Source organism: Topomyia yanbarensis, chromosome 1 (genome assembly GCF_030247195.1).
Source record: "Topomyia yanbarensis strain Yona2022 chromosome 1, ASM3024719v1, whole genome shotgun sequence".
Lineage (NCBI taxonomy): Eukaryota > Metazoa > Arthropoda > Insecta > Diptera > Culicidae > Topomyia > Topomyia yanbarensis.
In genome coordinates, this window is record NC_080670.1 from 15,263,497 (window position 1) to 15,282,991 (window position 19,495).

At 39.0% G+C, this 19,495-nt stretch overlaps 1 protein-coding gene across 1 annotated transcript in view; it reads left to right on the plus strand.

The window, feature by feature from the left end:
* LOC131676953 (uncharacterized) overlaps positions 1 to 19,495 on the plus strand; it is a 171,149-nt gene that overhangs the window by 111,481 nt on the left and 40,173 nt on the right. The window lies entirely within an intron of this gene.

Consider the following 19,495-nt stretch of genomic DNA (forward strand, 5'->3'; position numbering starts at 1 on the left):
AGTTATTACTTCTAAAACTTTTGCTAATTTTACCAACAATTACTCAATAATTTTACCAACAATTACTCAAGTCGTAAGAGATAGACCGATGATCGCTTCCGGAAACATATGTACCTTGATAAGCCGAAAAACTTTCTGGAACATGTTGAAGCTTTATCTGCGATATTTAAGAAATTATGTTGAAAAAAATGGTTTTAAGGGGTCATTCACAAACAACGGTCGATAAATTCGAGTGTACTATAAATGAAGATTTTTGGTCTTCAGTAAAAATGTATTCAAAAAGCAAGTTCTTGAACATTTCTGAAAACTTTATATTTTTCATACCTTGAAAAAAAAATGTATCTAGTATCACACTTCAAGGAGGATGAATCACTATAACTACATCACCAAAATGAAGGCAACGTTGATGAAGGTCTTGGATAATCATAAAACATCATTGCTGCACATTATGGTTTTCGCGTGAATAATTTTTCGCACGTATTTTGGGGAAAAAACAACTGCGCGATGTATAAATGTCAAATTTTAAAACCTGGTATTGGCACTACTTATAGTATTAAAAAGCTTCATTTTTAAATCATTTTCGGTATGATGAAACAACAAGAGGGATATTGAAATACTGTTTAGAACTGTAATTAACTCCCTGATAATGCATTTTAATGAACATTTTAACCTTACCGAAATTTTAATTCTAACACGACATTAGCATTATACCAGATTTATATTTGCTTTTAAATAGCACTAAATAATATGTAAAGTATACATGTTTTAAAGCTCCTTGAAGCAGGTTAGGCGTTATATCAGCTTTGTATAAGAATATAGAACAGGCGATAATGCTACATTCCGTCAGTGCCTCTATGCATCTACGATGCTGAAAAAGAGCTTAATTGCATTTTAAATGCTAAAATGGAGTTTCAATATAACATTAGTGCATGTCTATAGCCAATATTGTGCAATAGCTTTATGTTTATGGCTACTTGGATGAGTTAATCCCCAAATCAAGCTAAAGGCACTTCCAACATTCAGTTTTTGCAGACAGTTGGCAGCCCTGATCACAATGTTTTCAACAAAATATAAAAGCTTTATATTCAAGATCATGTTTTAAAATATTGCGAACAGGTGACCGGATTACTTAAGATTCTTGGAGGAAGACTTTCTAGCCTTGACTTGCGGGATGATTTTGCTTGTGATCTGAACAGAACACGACTGCGAGCTGCTCTTGAAATTTCGGTAATTTTTACTTGTAGAATAAATGATTGGAAGAATTTTTTCGTGTGTCCGAATTTTCTCTATTATGTCTACCTGGCTTATTTTCCCCTTTATTTTTAAAACTGTGACTACAACTGATAATTACTGGTACCATTCCAATGGAGTAAATTCCATCAGAACTGTCATAAATCCACCAGCATTCTCCGATGTACTCAGCTATTTAATCCCTAATATCCTAAATTATCTACCCCCAACCCAAACAAACGTTCCTGCTGTGTACGAAAAATCCTCGGATTTACAGAATCACACGCTCAAAAGTGTGTGGAGTGAAAATTCTCAATCCTGAAGAAAGGAAGGAAAGAAAAAAAAAAACAATCCGTGCCAACTCAAACGTGACTGATTGAGATTGATGATAACGTGTTTGGTCGGTTTGTGTCTATATACTCCAACCACCGATCCAGCGACCGAGCGTTCGGTAGGAGCAAATGTGATGCGAAATGTGACACTGTAATGGTTGCATTCTGTCAGGGTCCTATTTTTGATCAGTTTTTATTTGCGATTCGACTTCATTGCATCAGTATCGTGGCAGGTCGACTTGGTCGTCACAAGATTAAACTATTTGGTGCAAAAGGGCCCTAAACCTAACTTAAATTAAGTACGGTTTTTGTGTTTCGGATTCATCTCATCAGTAACTAGCACCAACTTGGGGCGACATCACTCGGGAACATCCAATTGCTTTGGGGGTCCACACAAGTAGGATCATTGTATGGATTTGCTATCTAAGTGGTGCTAATTAGGAACTAGTTTAAATTTATCGTCTAAATGACTCTAAGTTGGCGCTTGTTACTGATGAGATGAACTCTAACAAACAACACAAAATTAAATATAGCACAGTTTTTTCACACAGTTCTGTCAACCTGTAGGTTTCAAAGTACTTTCAACAGTCCAGGCTGTAAATCAAAATCTTGTACAATAAGAAACTTTTCAGAAGTTTTTTTTTGGGAAAAATTTCATGGTGTTGACAAAATCGGAACATTGCTGCGTTCTATTTTCCCACAAACCCGCTCATGGTTTCGCTCAGTACGATTTTTCTGACACTGTCATAATGCGTATGGAAAAAAAGAGTTGAAATGATTGGCATCAAAAGCTACAGCGTTTGGATGATAAAAAAACATTTGCATGATGAACAGGTGTCATTCGTGGGTGTTGGGGTGGATTCGAGTGCTGGTGATGATGAGTTTCCACACAAAAAAGCTCAACAACAACAAAAATCAGTTCCTTGTTGTGACGACCAAATCCTAGCTGGAGCACAGTAACATGAAAAATGGATTCCATGGTATCTGTACAATGCTCATAGATATCTATTGATATCCCATCCATAACGGGCATCAGTATCCCTTTAGCTTCGGGCTTATAGGGAATTTGATTATTGTAAAAGCTGTTTGATCGAATCGACTGCGACTGAGTTATTAGCGAAAAAGAAAGTAAACAAAGAGAAACTGTCATTTGCATTTAGGACCATTTGACATGTTTGGCTAGAATTGTCTACTAGTACTGTTTTTGCTAGACTAGAATACCAAAGAGACGACATGTTCCGTTTGGAATTCGAATTCAGCTATAAGCTTCTACAGATTAATTGAAATTCCGAACGGAACATGGCGTCTCTTTGTTATTCTGGTCTCTTTAGTTTTTGCTAGCACTGTTTACATAAATTTGGAAAAATTCTTCGCGATTTGTTTGGAAAAAAATCGAATCGTTCATTTTTTTTTTTCTAAATTAATGTAAACAGTACTAATGAACTGTCAAAGAAGTGAGGTTAAACATGTCAGTAAAGAACCTCATAATGAGCGAAATAAGTTTGTTCGCCAAAGACTCTTTGGCCTTTGGAATAATTAATATTGAATTGTCAAACGAAATTCACTCGGCTCATTTCATAATGTTATGCTAAATTGCTGTAAAATCTAATTTCGCACTAACAGCAACAAATGCCAAATGTCACCGATAATCGCTCGTCTCTGGAGCCGTACCGATTGTTACGGAAGCATTGTCCCTTGCCAGATTCCAAAGTTTATTGGTTCAATTTGCTGCAGCCGCTTCACCTCCCGTATTATGCCAATCAATTAGTTCGATCCGCTCAACTGTCAATACGCATTAGCCAATGAATTATCTCGCACGTTACTGTTTTCGATGCGCTATCTCGTATCACACTGGTTACAGCAACTACACTGCCGCCATCAGGAAGCGGAAAAGCGTGTAATTAATTCACACTCACCCATTCCGGGATGATACGTCCTACGTGGCCCACTGGCATGGTACCATTTCAACCATGTCTAATTGAAGAATTTTATTGAACTGGATTAATAGGTATAGGGCCAATACGAGAATAGTTACTTCTTGAACGCCCCACAGGGTAAACGTACATACCTCCTAGTGGAGCCTCAAAACTTCCCCCTGATCCCATTGATAGTTGAACGACGTAGATGCGATGTGGTTGCCTCCAGCTAGTAGTAACTGATAATGGACGACACACGCACGGGTGTCACATTTAATATATACAACGCAAGTAATTGAATTCCGATCCGGTTCAAGCTTTCACGTGTCTTATCGGTGCGAGTATAGTTTGATGAAGTGAAATTTCCCCTGGGCCATCAAGTCATGATGAGGTAGTAAAGCGTACCGTTTTAAACCGGGAGCCTAGTGAACTGATCAAATTCGTGATGAGCACCCCGTGAATACTGTTTGTTACTTGAAGCTGCCACCAGATGCCAGTGGCGCTAGCTACGTTTTAAATGTTTAAGGTCAGGCCAAATAGCGTACTGTCAAAACAAAATACATTTTGAGGAGAAATTACGGACAAACCATTACTCGCCGACTATAAATCACCGAAGTAGACGGAAGAGAAAACGGTTTTTCCGGAATTATTTCTCAAAGAAAATTTTGACAGTATACTTATTGGCCGTTTGCAAGAAACACGCGAGAAGTGTTCTAAGATCACCTTTAAACTAAGGAACACAGTATTGAATGCCATCGCTTACACAAAGCGATTCAAGGCCAGCTGCTTCCAGTCAATATAGCACATGCAAAGAAAACAAAAATATGAAGGAGGGATTTAGCACCGTAGCAGACCAATTAGAAACGAAAACGTAAGGACGAGTCATCATAGCAACCGTCAAGCCGTCGAGCAACATACGCAGACCATCAGCAAACAAAAAAGAATAAGCCGCCATCCGAAGGTACTGAATACTTCACCACCAGACAATCATTTTTCACTTAAACTGTGATATGTCGAACCGATTTCTCCTGTCAATTCGATAAAATAAAAAAAAAATATGGTAATTTTTTTTTGATAATTTCTTTTTTTGACTTTATAAATCCGAAATCATTCATCGAATCATCGGGGCGTTTTTGTGCTTGCGAAATCTTGGGTGAAGTTGTGTTGTATGATTGTGTATCATCGTGAAAGACTCGAGCGTTTGTATGTTATCGTGTTCGATCGCGCGGGAGTTTGTTTGTCGCGTGGACGTTTGTATGTTGCGTGTGCTAGCGTGCATAAATTCAATTTTATAACCGCGTATCCATTCGCATATTCACGTGTGCTTTTGGATGATTGCGCGGACCGTAAATGTGATACTTAATTTTCAATGTACGGTTCAGATGCTAGAAGAAAGTGAGTTCTCCCATATCACTAGACTTTCCAGTCATGTCGCCATGGAACGTGTTGTCTAGTGGATATGAGAGTTTATAGGTTCACTCTCGACAGCGCATTTGTAAAAACTTGGCCACTAAGATGTTGTTCTGTTTACGAGATCGCGGGCGTAAGTGTACGTGGATGAAGGGGCTCGAGCGTTTGTATGTTAGCGTGTTTGTCGAATGCGCTAGTGAGTATGTAATTTCGCGAACACAAATTCTATTTGGCTATTCGTATATTCGCATGTATTCTAGACTGATCGCGCGGACCGTGAAGCTGACGCCTAATTTTCAGTGTACGGTTCAGATACTAGAAGAGAGTTCTCCATATCACTAGAGTTTCCGGTCATGTGACCAGGGAGCGTGTTGTCCAGTGGATTTGAGAGACAACATGATTGGTCCAACTGAAAGCATGAGTCTAAATTGCCAGCACGGAGAGTAGGTACGACCGGACGTGACCGATTCATGATCACGAGTGGGTTAATGGTTAAGACCGCGTTTGTAAATTTGTAGGTGCTAAAACGTTCACTTAATTATCGGGGTGTTTTAATGTTAGTGAGATCGCCGACATAAGTATGTGTGTATGATTGCAATTGAATGGTCGCTTTTTTGACCAGGTTTGTGTTATCGCGGAGGTTACGAGCGTTTGTACGTTTAGAAGTTAGTTTAGAGAGAGAGAGAGAGAGAGAGAGAGAGAGAGAGAGAGAGAGAGAGAGAGAGATTGTGAGTGTAAATGAAAGAATATGCAATAAATTGTGGTAAGGAATGTTAGTGTAAGGTAAATTTCAGAAATAGTAAAAAAGAGAAAATTGCATGCCGAATAAAGACAAAAAAGAACCAAAGAGATTAAATAGAAGCGTATAAGTTGACTAATATCATTTCTGGTATACATGAGTAGTGGAAAAGCAAACTAATAAAAGTACAACAAAATCAGTCTAATAAAGTAGAAGAACACGTACCATGTAATCAAACTACTGTAACTCGTCCAAATGCCAGCAAATGATATTTATTTACTGTTATCGACAACGGCATTTTATTAGGATTTTGTCATACTGTGCTGACCGGGAAAGGATCATTCCCGGAATGAATCGAATTGAATGTTCGAATTGAACAAATCAACGAATCCTAGGAAAGAAAAAATTGCACATAAGATAATAAATTACCCACTATTCTATCATATACGCCATTTCCGCATCCATTTCCTGACCCAACACATACACAGATAAACATACGACTAGCACGTAACAATTGTACACTAGTACTAAAAATTACAATTATTACCATACTAATAGGCTTCTACTTTTACAGTTTTTTTTAATAATTGATCGTTAGTTTGGACTGGTGTACAGTATGAAAAAAATCAAAATATGAAAAAAGGCTTACATATTAGACTTCTCGGTCTCTTCGATGCACCACTATCGAGGCGTAATGCCATCGTAAAGCAATTGTCTATCAGAGGTTCTTTGAACTGATACACAAAATATGCTTGATGATGCTTACAAAACCTTCAAACCAATCAACCTGGGAAAGAGATAAATCGCTCTAGCTTTGTCAAGAAAAAAATATTACAGGATTATAAACCCGTAATCTAACAACCTGGATGCCTTTGTAAATACACGAAAAGGGTTTTTACCTGACATTAAATATAACGGAGTGTCTTATCTTATCTAATCGAAAAAACGCGATAGTAGATCGTGTAGTCGTACCTTGATTTTGCCATTGTCCAAAAAGGTTTATTAATGCTTAATGCTGAAGTTAATTCTCTAGTACTTTGTCAAGTAGACGTAACTAAGAAAGAGATTCTCTTTTTTACTTTCTCTAAAGATTATTAGTCAATAATAATAATGATGAGAATTGCTCCTTCCAAAATTATTCAGCCTTTTTTCATCGTTAGTTAATCGATTGAAACAGTCGCGTCGTGTTGAACTCGATAAAAAAATTTACAGGCTTACAGAAGTCGTCTTTATCCAGTTCCATCACATATGCCAGCCAGTACTGATACCACTCAAAAAGCTGCGACAGCCATTTTGGTCCAAGCAGGTTCACGGAAACGCAACCTGTTTACACCTTCAATCCGTTGTTCGAAAGCCCCCCAGCGGCGGTGGTCGGTGTAAAATATCTTATTCACAAATAACGAGCCATTTTTTCTCTCGGTGGCATGTTTTTTTGCATATGAAAAAGTGGTCAAAAAGGTCATATTTTTTATGTTGTTATGAACAATTCATAAAAATGAACGAAAGTGCGACTTTTCTGAACGGAAAAAATCACGCTGAATCTGCATCTATTAACGATTTCATTACTGATTTAATCATTGAAATAGGTCAATAGAGTGCCCCGCAATAAATTTTTGAAACCAAACGGGTTAAAAATTTCAAATGGTATTATTTTTGGAGAATCCATCTGGACACTATTTTGCAATGACAAATAATACCGAAAAATGTTACATTGAAATTCTTATTTAACAAATTTTATGTGTTTTGGCTCAAATCCGTTACACTTTGCAGAAACTTCTCAGGAATCTCTAGGTGGGTTTATGCAGTGAGGATGGCGGTCGAAAAACGTATTTCATTCTACCTAACAATACCATTTAGAACACATGGAACAAAATTTACACAAACCACTCTAGGCAAATGTACCAATATTGTATTCAGACGGTGAACCGTGCTGAGAAGAATGCACCACAACCGGTTGCTCCCATATCCACTGCAACCAAATCCAAAACACAGCCTTGAATGTTATAATTTGATCTGATAATCTGATACACAAACGGTCGTTAAACTTCTTGCCAGGTATGAAGACCACTGCAAAAATTACGTCTAGCACCCCCAAATAAACAGCCAGCAAGGAAGTACAAGAAATTCGATGATTGACGTGAACGACAAAACGAGAGAAGTGAATGATTCCCCAAGATGCAGTAGCAAATAGTAATTCCCTGTCACAAAATATAGTCTCCACTCGCAATAGCACGTTGCGTGCATGAGATCTGACAGACACTGAATAATATGAATAAAGCCAGCACCGGATTGACGCTAGTTTCAAAAACGGAGATACAATTTGTGTTCTCGAACAAACTCCTAGTCCCGCGTGATGTTCCGCGTGATACGCAGTGTTCCCGCTTAGGAAAACAATTTTTCCGGCGTAAGCGTAAGTTAGTGTCGGATACTGATGAGACGCAAATTCTATAACTAATTTAGGTTTGGTCCCCTTCACATGCACAAGCGGTTTTACCCAATTTACTTAATAATGAAGAAAAAATGGTGCACCAAACTGACACTGTCCCAACTCGTACCGAAATCCCCTATGCGATGATTGAAAAGCAACCGAGTGAATCAATCAGCTTTGAATATTCATGAACTCGCCTGCTCTGAATAGATTTTCCTATAGAATTTTTTTCCTCCGTCGATCTTGTGTTTCGATCTTTATCATATTTGATTTTCCGATCCCGGAAACCATCCAGCCGCCCGAGGAACCAAACCGGGTTTAAGCCTATCACACCTACCTGCCACTGCACTGCACTGTACGGTCGAGCGGGACGGAAGGCTCTCGATGAGTTCAATACCCGGAGATGGAGGAGAAATTGGGTCAAACGAACACAAAAGCTTGCTGCGCTTTCAGCCGGTGGAACTGATATATGTATGTGTGTAGTGTTTGAATTGCAATTTAACCCAACAGAATGCACCTTTTGAAAGTGCTTTCGTGGCAAATTTCAACAGCTCCGAGTGAGGTGAAATTCCAACTAGTGAGTGAATTAGTTGTAGCTCGTCAAACATCACCTAGCGCGAACCGGGCGGCTGTTTGAATGGGATGAAAAGGATTCCTAATTGAATGAGCAGCAGGCCTACTGTTGCCGGTCAGGCAAGTAGGTAATACTGTAACTGGAGCAAGTTGAATAGCACCCTCGACATTCATGCGAGGCTTTGGCGTTTATGTGACACACAGGACACAAGACTGCATGTGGGATACGTGGAAGGTTTTTAATTTTAATTAGAACTAGTGTTTTTTTCAAGGTTTCAAGACGAGTAATAAAATAATTGGAAGAGAAATTGTTAGTTTAGTACGGCTTCCATTCCCAACCTCGCTCATAGGGAATTTTTCTAACCCGAAAAAAGAGGCGAATTACCCTAAGATTAAAACCTCTATAAAACAACAGATAATTTTAGTTAAAACAGCGTCAAATCATGTTGTCCATCCCAACTCCACTTCCCCTACAAACTAAAATGCATTCAACTGGCTTCACCATGCTAACCAAGCCGTCTCTGACAGAGTTCTGTGCTTCCCGAACTAAATGATTCACACTTAGATCTGTCGAAATCTTTGTTTGTTTTTATGATTGTGTTGTGGTGGTTCGTACACTGCGTAGCCGATCTAATAAAAGGAGAACTGTGCCATCGTCGAGTGAGAAAGTCCTGCTTTTGCTTCTGCTGCTGCATTTTTCAAACACAAACAAATCTTTATACATATTCTGGATGCGCTCAAGTTGGATGCACTTCACTGACACTACCAGTGAAGACTTGGCATACAAAAGATACGCTTAGCTGGGTGGTTAACAGTCTGGAGTGCAAGTATCGTTATAATTATTAAGAGAAAAAAATCTCGACAAGCACATGATAGCGGCGGTAAAACCAATTGTCAAAATTCTCTTTGAAGGGAAACTCCGGACAAACCGTTGCTAGCCGAACTCAGTTCACAGTAGATATTGAAAGAGTTTCGACTGGAAATATTAACTGGAGAAGGAAATTCGGCTGTGCAGTCAATACTGTTGCGTTGATACTTTTTAACCTACGCCAACGTTTCGATTCGATGTTTTGATCTTCTTCAGGGCTGGATTAACATCGACAAAGTTAGGTTGCGTATTGCAAACGTGTCGGCAGTAAACCCGAGCAAATTCTCATGGTTTCAGACACCATACAACCCCTTGAAAAGACCATAAATATGGTCCGTGCCAATTTTCATGACCATCAAAATGTCTCAATAACCCATAAATACACCGAAATATGGTTTTTATATGGGATATATGGGATATCTACCGGACCATGGCGATAGTCCTTTCATGGGTTGACCCCATTTAAACACTACCAAAACACCATGCAGTGGGGGTGAAATTGGACCATGACCTTGGGGGTATTATGGGCTTTCCGTTTGCTCGGGAAAGGCTGCGATTTCGTACGTGTCGGCAGTGAAAGGTTGCGATTTCGTCTGTCGTCGGGGATCTATTCCTAGAGCTGTTTGTTTTTTCGGCAAGGCCACTGCTTTTTAAATTTCTAGATTAAACACTCGATGCATTCTTCTCGCTATGGTGGCCATAGATACGAGGACCCTTTCACTACCGACTTTCTCCGTATGCAATACGCAACTTAACTTTGTCGATGTTAATCCGGCCCTGAAGAAGATCCAACAACTCGGATCGAAACGTTGGCGTAGGTTAAAAAGTATCGACGCCATAATATTGACTACGATGTGAACGATCGGAATCTCCAAAACTTCGATTTGCCTTTTCAGAAGCAAGCTCTGGTCCCAGAATGAAAGATGATTTAAGCCGAGAAGAAGCTATGCTAGTCATCGTTTTGTCGACATCGATTATACCGAGAGTTTGGCTGGAACTAAAATCACCTCAATTTGTTACAATTTTCTGTTTTTAAGTGTTATATTAAAATAGTAACTTTAGTACATATAAATTGTGTATTTCTCCCATACTAAATCAAATTGTCTACTTGTATTTTTAAACGCCATCCATCTTTGATATTTGACATCTAAAACAAAGGTGAATCGGAGCGCTGAATTTGGCCACCATGACTGGCAGAGTAATACGTAAATTCTATTTTGAAAATGTTGACAACTGTCAAAATCTTGACGAAAATCCGCCGGTTGCCAGAGTTAACTTAAACTACTCCTGGCAACAGTCCTTACGAATTCAATCCTACTAATTTCAATAGTTTAAGTGCTACGGATAAGACTTGCAACTGTTGGTGCTAACATGAAAGGTAATAGTCACAGTTATAAGCCTTACTTGTGTTTGTGGGCCAATCTTGCGTAAATCAAAACAAATAATTCATTTTCATTTGGTTTTTTTGACGTAAGATTTTTAGACACCAGACGATAATGAAAACCTGAGCCATGGTATCTAGCGGTTGTGTGATTTCGCTTTAGAGGCATGACACGATCACTATCGCCAATTCGATAATCATATCCCAGGGATAGCTTAAGGGTTTGTACATTGGGCCGGAGTCCCAAAGGTTGCGGGTTCGAATCCTGCCTCTGTGGGGATTTTTTTCACATAATCGCTTTCGCTTCACTCACCTTTTCGATCTGTTTTTCCCCGTTTGGATACCACCAAAAAGTCCTAAATTAAAAGTTATAGGTTAATGACGAGTGATGAATTACAAATAACGACTGACGAAGGACAAATGACTAGTGCAGCATGAAGAAAGACCAATGACGAATGACGAATGCCGAATGATAAGAGACGAGTGACAAATGACGAATCGGAAACGACAGTTGACGAGGACGAATGATGGACTACTAACGAAGAACGAATGAGGATTTTCGAAAGACAAAAGACGAGTTGCGAGTGATTAGTGATGAATGACGAGTGATTAATGACGAATGACAAATTGTGAATGACGATGGACGAATGATAAAGGATGAGAGATCAGTGACGGATGACAAATGACGAGTGACAAGTGATTAGTTACGACGGACACATTACGAATGATGAATGACGTATGACAAATGGCGAATGACGAGAGACAAGTGATACAGGACTAGTGAAGAATGACGAAGCACAAATAGCGAATGACGAGTAAAGCGACGATTGACGTGTGAGTAGTGTCGAAGGACAGATTACGAATGATGAATGGTGAAGAACGAATGACGAAAGAGAAATGACAAATGCTAAATGATAAACGACTAGTAACGAATAACGAACTTCGAATGACAAATGACGAGTTACGAGTGATTGTTGACGAATGACAAATTACGAATGACGAAAGGCGTATAACAAATTAGGAAGTGACGAAGGCCAAATGACAATGACGTATGACTAGTGACGAATGATAAAAGACCAATGGCAAATGACGAATGGTGAGTGGCGTGTGATTAGTGAAAATGGCAAATTGTGAATGACGAATTTCGAATGACAAATGACGAATGAGGAGTGACAAATGACGAGTAACGTAGAACGAATGACCAATGCCGAATTTTGAATGACAAATGACGAGTGATTAGTGACGAAGAACAAATTACAAATGATGAATGACGAAGGACGAATGACAAATGATAATTGATAAATGAAAAAGACAAACAACAAGTGACGAATGGCGAATTTCGAATGACAAATGACGAGTTATGAGTGATTAATGATTAATGATGAGAAAGACAAACTACGAATTCCGAAAGGCGAATGACAAATGACGAAAGACGAATGATGCATGACGGGTGACGAAAACCGAATGACAAATGACCATGACCAAACACAAGTGACGAATGAGGAGACAATTATCGAATGACAAATGACGAATGGTGAGTGACGAGTGATTAGTGACAAATGCCGAATTGCGAATGACGAATGCCGAGTGACAAACGACTACTGATGAATGACGAATTAGAAGACATAAAAAATGATGAGTGACGAAGGATGAACAATAAATGACAAATTCTAAATGACAATTGACAAATTACAAATGACAAATGACTAGAGACGAATAACGAACTCGACAAATGACGAATGACGAAAGACGTCTAACAAATGAATGACTAATGACGAATGATGGATGACGAATGACCAAATGACAAATGACAATGACGTATGACTAGTGACGAATGATGAAAGGCGAATGGCAAATGACAAATAGCGAGTGGCGTGGGATTAGTAAAAAAAGTGCAAATTGTGAATTTCGAATGACAAGTGACACGTGACGAGTAACGTAGAACGAATGACAAATTACGAATGTCCAATGCCGAATTTTGAATGACAAATGACGAGTGATCAGTGACGAATGACGAGTGATTAGTGACGAAGGATAAATTACGAATGATGAATGACAAATGATAAATGAAAAAAGACAAACAACAAGTGACGAATGACGAATTTTGAATGACAAATGACGAGTTATGAGTAATTAATGATTAATGACGAGTGATTAGTCACGAATGACAAATTATGAATGCAAAAAGACGAATGACAAATGACGGGAGACGAATGACGGATGACGGGTGACGAAAACCAAATAACAAAGAACCATCACTAATGAGGAGACGATTATCGAACGACAAATAACGAATGACGAATGACGAGTGATTAGTGACAAATGGTGAATTGCGAATGACGAATGCCGAGTGATAAACGACTAATGATGGATGACGAATTAGTAGTGACAAATGATAAGTGACGAGTAATAAATGACAAACGACAAATGATATATGACAAATGGCGAATGACCAATGCCGAATTTCGAATGACAAGTGGCGAGTTACGAGTGATTAGTGACGAACGACAAATTACAAGTGACAAATGACTAGTGACAAGAGAGGAGTGGTATAGTGACGAATGATAAATAACAAATGACGCACGAAAAATGAATATTGAAATTATTGACAAAAGTGAATTTTCAGCTTTCCGAATCGCACATTCAATATCCTCACACCATCAGCCGTCAGTGTACGGATCCGCTTCCGGGAACGAAACAAGCAAGTCCATACAGGGGTTGGCCCCCCTTCATTTCACTTGCCCTCGGTACAGGAAGAAATATGGTGTACATTTTTATTTGATTTTGTCTCTCCATTTAGGTCTAGGTTGTAGCTAGATAGGTTATAGCTAGGTAACAAGCTAGGTACATAGATGGGTACGAGTGGTGTGAGCAGGGATCGAGTGTGCAGTAAATCGTTGCAACTTTATCGGTCAGCCCGAACCGAAGCACTTCGGTGGGCTAAGCGGGATCGAGATGCCTTGGAAAATATGGTGTGCAGTTTGTCTTGGAGACAATTGGGTGAAAATACCGTTGTGGAAAGCTCAAAAGAACGGAAAACTGTTCTCAGTTACAGAGCGGTTGGAGGTACGGGGTGTGTGTGAGCAGTGTCAAGGGTTTGGAAAAGCTGATGGGTTGGTGAGCGAACAACCTTGAGAAAACAAATAACTGGATGTTGGCTGCTGTGGATGGGAAGCGGAGATCCTGTATGAATAGGATTTCAAGAACGAGGGAAAGTGGTTGAGTGTGAAGAGAATATAAAGGCATTCAAGTTAATCGAGTGACAAATCGTTAGCCGTGTTTTCGATTTCATATTATTTAATGGAGCAAATATTTGACAACATTCGATTTAGCTTGAATGCAGCCATGGCCATTGTTGGCGCTCTGAAACTTGACAGTAGTCTGGTGTGGAAATTCGAAAGTAGAATAAATTTGTTATTGATAGGTAACAGGTTAAAGAATTGGATAAGTCGACAAATGGTTTTACAAATCACTTTCCTTATCCAAATCTTGCTGAATATTTGGAATGAATTTGAAATAGTCTTGCTCATGGTTGAAACCTTCAAAATGACTGCTTTCAAGTCAGATTTGATTTCTGTTCCGGTGATTACATTTTCGTATTCTTTGAATTTTCAACAACGTACCGAATAGGCTCGATCCGTACACGGCACAACAGGAAATAGAAAATACGGATCCTTCTCCGGTTCGCTGACCATAGGGGCGTTTGTGCCGCCTACGAATACGGTAGTCCGATTGTGTGTTTGTGTGCACGCCCAACACACTGTGTCATGTTCTTACCGTTCTTCCACACGTTACGGTCATTGATGGAAATAATTTCCTCAACCGAAAGGTTTTTCCGGAAATTTTCCATTACCAACAGGAGATAGCTTTTCTGCCCCATTCATCGAATGGAGAGCCGTGTGTGTATGTATGTTTATCATCACTATTTGACCATGTGACGCCTGACCGTAACCTTTTGTGAAACAGGCTTTGTCGATGCGGGACCAACAACTGGAACATGTGACATCCTATTCTACGTTCTGGCACATCAGCTCGTTCAGAACACGAACGTCTATAAACGTAATTTTAAATTCCATCGGATAGCCAAAAAATCACGCTGAGAGTATTCGAACTCATCACCTCTCTCTATATGCTAGTACATCTCCCTGCTCCAGCAAGGCGCGTCATCCGATCCACATGATGCTATAATAGGCTAATTTTTGTAGCCGCCCATTTCCAACTGATTCGTTCGGTCCAAATAAGTGACATTTCCTGGTGGGTTACGACGACCCACATGCCGCGGTGGTGATGGGCTGTACAATGTAGGTGGTATATTGCAAAGTTCGACGCCTGCCCGGATTGGCTAGCGCTAGAGCATCATACTACAATCAGGTGTAAAATTTTGTGAAACTCAACAACCCGCCACCATACTGAATCACAGGTTTTATCGGGTCACTGAATATGAAGTAGGTAGGTAGAGTGCTGGCATTTTGCGCTTTAATGAAGTTATTAAAATTCATTAAATTAGTCAGCCTGCGTTCACATGTCCATATGGAACCGGCACTGGTAGGGCAAATTGATTTTTTGCGCTTGCTTTTTGTGTTGGGTTGGATTGACTATTAGGATGGTTTAGTGCGAGAAAATTTGGCTTTTTTCGGTTCGTTCCTTTTTGATCATTTGCTGATAGTGGGAATATGGTAGGTTTCGAATCCTAAACCTGTACATCATTTCGCTCTGAAATAAGATGCAACTTGTCTAAATATTATTTTCGTTGCATTCAACAATAGCCATAATATCAATTCTACTGGTGCCAAAGGCAATCCAGCTTTGTCATTTTTGGTATGTTGGTAAATTGTACGATTTCTCGTGAACTGATTGGTACTAGCGCAATATTTTAGTTTTGTGCCAGATCGAATTGGCAACAGATGGTATCTGTTTCTCTAAGATCCAAACCATGCATGATTTTTTTCTGAATTTTTACAGTTCAAAACGGTTCATTGGTTAGAATAAACGCGGCCATTCACCATGTGCCGTTCACGAACGCGAATGCACGGCCTTCGCTTTAAAGCAGAAACGCAGACGAGCAGCTTAATATTATCAATAGTCAATTTATTGATGAATTTTTATGAAATGAAAATCATTTTCGACAGAAATATTTTTACCCAGAAGCAAGATAAGTAAATTCAATTTTATAATACTTTTCTACCTACTAATCTGTACTTCGATGAGTAACGGCTATTTTTCGATGAGAATCTCCCACCCAAAACACTATCCGGCAGCACTGTACTTTTAACAAAAGATGTAATCACTAACACCAATGCCACTCAACAGAAGGAATAAGCTTTATTCAATGGCGAACAACTTATTGCCCATAAATTGCACTTCTTTCGCTGATTTACGCCAAATCTTAATCTCACTTTCTTCGGGACGCACTTTCCCCTTGAAAATTTATTCACTCACTTTCTTCATAGATTTAGGCCATATTAGAAAAAAAAACAGCCAACACAAAAACCGCCTCCTTTATCAGCTGTGTAGCTATTTTTCTTCCACACGCACGTTACTTGAAATTCCGAAAATGAATCTGCTAATCAGCACTGCTAAACAAAAACTTGTGAATCGACGATTCTTTTTCCACCATTCGATAATTTTTCCCCGGGGAAAATCACTTTTATTCGCGAATTCGACCGACGCCACTACAAACCGTAAGCGAGTAAAGCCGCGCGCAGATTGAAATTGAAATTGTACACGCTCGTAACGGGGTGAATAATGATGCCGACTCGTAGCGGTACCGTTAGAATATCGTAGATGCAGCAAGCAGGTCGACACACACACTCACGCCTACTTCGCTGGACTGCGGGCCGAATAGCGAGCAAAAGCTTTTTTGTATAGCAAAGTGAAGACAACGATGCAAGACGCATTGTTTCTTAGCAACGGGGACAGGTATTGGTACAAACATTTCAAATATCAATAATAGGGTGATAGGCCTATTTTTATCCCGTTTTTATTATCAACCTACCTATTTGAAGCCGTTGGCACTACTGTCTACTAGGTTTGTTGAGCATTGGCTCAAATCGTGGTAAGGCGATTATTGAGGCATTCGATTAGAGTTTTCGTAGGATTCAAAGTGAAGTATTTCTAGAGAAAATTTTCAATAGGACGTAAGTAACATTGAGAGCCTCTCTTTGTTTACTTTCTCTTTCGTTTATTACGACGTCAATACAACACTTTGCACTAATTTTCCAGCACATATCGAAAGCTGACGGTTTTTACTAGAATATTATGCAAAGAGTAGAGTAGTAAATGTTGCAATGGCCGAGTAATTAACAGAAGAGAAAGACCCCAAAGAGAACATCTCATTTTTACTTACGTCCTATTGAAAATTTTCTCTAGATTTCACCGCTCTCAGGTCGTTCCATACCGTATTTATACTTCAATAATTGTGAAGAAAGGTATGTTCATGTTTCAAAATTCTGTACGTGCCTTTATCTGGTCGCATAAAGACACAGAGATGCCAGGAGATTTTTGACAATGTCTTAACATATCTTCAATTCGAAATTATTAATTCAAATTGAAATATTGTCGATTTTTTTTCTGAAGATAATTAAATTCTTTTGTTTCATATATCAAATTAAAGTTTTATGCTTCCGGATCAGCTAACAATATTTGCTATTACTATATATAGAGGAAGCAACAGAACACTGGCCATTTGGCATAAGTTCATTTGGCATAATTTTGAGATGGGATTATACTGAACATCATTTGGCTTAACAGATATTTGACGTAATTTCTAGCTGGGTCACTAGGCGCATTTGAACTTATATAACAATTCGAACAATTCGACCTATAGCCTACCTATGGATTGATCTTAGGTTTGCTCGGTTCGTTCCTCCTCTGTATTCTCCGCGTCTTTTCGCCGTTTCTATTCTTTAGCTTTATTGCGTCATCATTTTTGGCATAGGGTTGCCACCTCTCCGGATTTGACCCGAAAACTTCGGTTTTTGTGGATGATCTCCGGGCCTCTGGGGTATACATCACTTTCTCCGAGTGATACGTGATTCGACGGATTATTTCATAGCTTTTACTTCCACGAAGCAAAGACCCTTCGTTGGTCCATTTCGTTTGACTTTTTGTTGGACGTAGAGTTACTTTCTTTCAGAGCTGCGATGTGATACATGCAACGCCATATACATTCTGAGTTTCTGTTTTGATAGATTGATTTTTCAAAATGCATTATAAATTATCTGTCCCTAGCTTCTTCTGCTGTTAGCTGTAGAGGAAAACAGCTCTTATTCGACTTATCCTCCACAGCGAGAATGGCTGCTCTTAAATTCTTTGCGGTTAACCGGTTAAGCGATATTCTACACTAACTGTTAAAACTGCTCTATAGCGTGAACAATTCAGAGCTGCATGTGAACGGCACAGAACAGTGATGAGCATTCTGCATACGAAAACATGTGCTAAATTTTTACCGTGACTGCTTGCAGAAGGAGTGAAAGGGAGCGCTCTATTTTTTTTAAATTTATTAATAAAATAAAGCGATAAATGTTTTCCAAAATGCTATGTAGCAATCACTGTGATTCAAAATTCTATCTGGTTCCAGCACATGCCTCCGGATCTCATTAAGTCTAACCCCAGCTCAATAAAAATCTCCGGGTCCAAATCTAACCAGGGGTGGCAACCGTCGGCATAAAACTTTGGCAATGCATCGATTGCCATAATGATTGTGCACTAGGGCATCGCATTTTTTTTTGTTTGAATTCTCCAGGTTATCCCTTTTCCTTTCCATATTGTTACAAATGTCAATGTAAGCTCTTATGTCAAATTTCACATCATTTGGACAATTTTAGACTCCCGCCCACTTCGCTTGAAGTTTTTGACATAGACACTATGGGAAAATATGAGGAAAAACAATTCATTAAATGCTATAAATTTTGAAGTAGCATGTACAAATATATAGTTTATACCTTATTTTACAAAAATCTTAGTATTTAAACGGAAACGTTTGAGTTTCTCTAAAAATATGGGAAATTTCGAGGCATACCCAAAATGAAAATCGTACATATTGTGTTTTACTTCTATTTCGTTGAATGTCGCAACAATACGCGATGGCTATTAGCTAGTTTTCCTTTAAAAGAGGCGAGAATTGTAATTTTTCTAGCGGCACTAAACAAATTATAGCATTTAAAATATTTTTCCTCCATATTTTCCCATAGTACCAATGTAAAAAGCTTCTAGCGAAGTTGGCGGGATCTGAAATTGTCCAAATGATGTGAAATTTGGCATCTAAGCTTACTTTGACATTGACATTGGGAGACATTGAGAATTCGAAAATGAAATAGGGTATTGAAAAAATTATACTACAAATCCTATACCTATCGGGATACGGCAAGGGAACCTACAGCGACATCTATAGAAGAGCTCTTCTATGTAATAAATAAGCCTCTTCTCTACCCCGTCCTGCTACCTTTCAGTACACGATAGGAATGGAAAATACTGCCGTAAAACGAGGACTTCGTCCTTCCAAAAAATACCGCCACTCCTAAAACATATAAGGAACCATTCAATTATCATATCATCACCAATGCCAAGCAATCGATTCCGAGCAGCGATTTACGAATATTATATTACCACCCAACTGA